The sequence below is a fragment of the Catharus ustulatus genome, chromosome 9 (genome assembly GCF_009819885.2).
Source record: "Catharus ustulatus isolate bCatUst1 chromosome 9, bCatUst1.pri.v2, whole genome shotgun sequence".
In the NCBI taxonomy this organism is placed as follows: domain Eukaryota; kingdom Metazoa; phylum Chordata; class Aves; order Passeriformes; family Turdidae; genus Catharus; species Catharus ustulatus.
This window is the reverse complement of record NC_046229.1, coordinates 33422386-33424200: the sequence shown is the minus strand read 5'-3', so window position 1 is coordinate 33424200 and position 1815 is coordinate 33422386. Positions and strand designations below refer to the sequence as shown.

General features: G+C 49.6%; 1 pseudogene; it reads right to left on the bottom strand.

Moving 5' to 3' along the window:
- Positions 1-435: 435 nt before the first annotated feature.
- LOC117000188 lies at positions 436-1464 on the bottom strand (annotated as a pseudogene).
- Between the last annotated feature and the right edge of the window lie 351 nt (positions 1465-1815).

Here is a 1815-nt window from a genome sequence, read left to right as displayed (position 1 = left end):
CTGCCGGGCTCTGGGTCAGCAGAGAGGACGGGCAGGGCTGGCCATGGCCGGGAACAGGCCCTGAGCCCCACAGGAGGATGGAGCTGGGCCACAGCCAAACTCAGTCCAGGGCAAACCTGGGCTGAGCAGCCAGGGCTGGCAAGGGCTGGGGACAGAGGCTGGCAGTGACAAATGTTCTGGGTCCCCTCCCTGCTCTGTGCATGCCACCAAGGGCACAGAGCAGCCTCCTCTCTTGGGCAGATCTGTTGCCATCTGAAGAACTGTTTGCAAACTTCTCAGGTCAATACAGTGCTGGTTGTGTAAAATCATTAGTCTATGGAAACCAATCAAAACTATGTAAAACATTCACCAGAAGAGGGACAGAACACTGTGGTTCATTGATCAAAGGTCTTCAAAATAAGGAGAAAACATTTTGGTAAGGACAGACTTGGTCAGTCACGATATGAACTGGAAGCCATTCACAGTAAGAAGTGGGCAGTCACTGCCTTCTGGAGACCATTGTTCAGTCACCTTTTTCCTCAAGGCATCCTTGAGCTCCTGGCTCCTCAGCTGTAGATGAGGGGGGTTGAGTGCTGGTGGTATTACTGAGTAGAGAACTGACAGTGACAGATCCAGGGATGGGAAAGACATTGAAAGTGGCTTAAGGTAGGTAAAAAATGAGGTGCTGATAACCAGAGAGACCACAGCCAGGTGAGGGAGGCAGGTGGAAAAGGCTTTGTGCTGTCCCTGCTCAGAGGGGATCCTCAGCACAGCCCTGAAGATCTGCACATAGGAGAAAACAGTGAACACAAAAAAAACCAAACAAAAGAAATACACTACCTATAAGAAACCCAAGTTCCCTAGTGTAGGAATTGGAGCAGGACAGCTTGAGGATCTGTGGAACTTGACAGAAGAACTGGCCCAAGGCATTGCCTTGGCACGGGGGCAGGGAAAATGTATTGGCCGTGTGCAGCAGAGCATTGAGAAAGGCACTGGCCCAGGCAGTTGCTGCCATGTGGGCACAAGCTCTGCTGCCCAGGAGGGTCCCGTAGTGCAGGGGTTTGCAGATGGACACGTAGCAGTCGTAGCACATGATGGTCAGGATAAAATAATCTGCTAAGATGAAGAACAGAAAGAAAAAGACCTGAGCAGCACATCCAGCATAGGAGATGTTCCTGTTGTCCCAAAGGGAATTGTGCATGGCTTTGGGGACAGTGGTGCAGATGCAACCCAGGTCAGTGAGGGCCAGGTTGAACAAGAAGAAGAACATGGGGGTGTGCAGGTGGTGGCTGCAGGCTACGGCGCTGATGATGAGGCCGTTGCCCAGGAGGGCAGCCAGGGAGATGGCCAGGAAGAGGCAGAAGTGCAGGAGCTGCAGCTACCACGTGTCTGCCAGTGGGTCCCATGGGGCCGGTGTGAAGCAACAGGGCTCTGTGGAGCCAAGAGTCCATTGCTACATTGGACCTCGTGCAGCCAAAGGGCCATTGTGATCCTGCAGGGCACTGTGGATGCATCTTGTTTATCCTGTGCAGTAAGTAGTCCATTTAAAATCTCTTTTCTATTAATCTTGAGTCCATTCAGTAAATAATTCAGTTTATAATAGAGTTAATCAGCCATTCCGAGGAACTTGTGAGCAAGAGAACTGTCGGGTTCAAGTCGCCTGAAACAGAACTACTGCCAGAAACTTGAGCATAAGGCAGGACTTGTCTAAACTTTCATTCAATTTGTAATATATTTCATTTAAAAACAATGAATGAGAAGGTATTTTTTCCCATTTATTCTTTTCCTGTTTATAGATTCATATCAGCAAACTCCAGTTGATATTGATCCCAAACA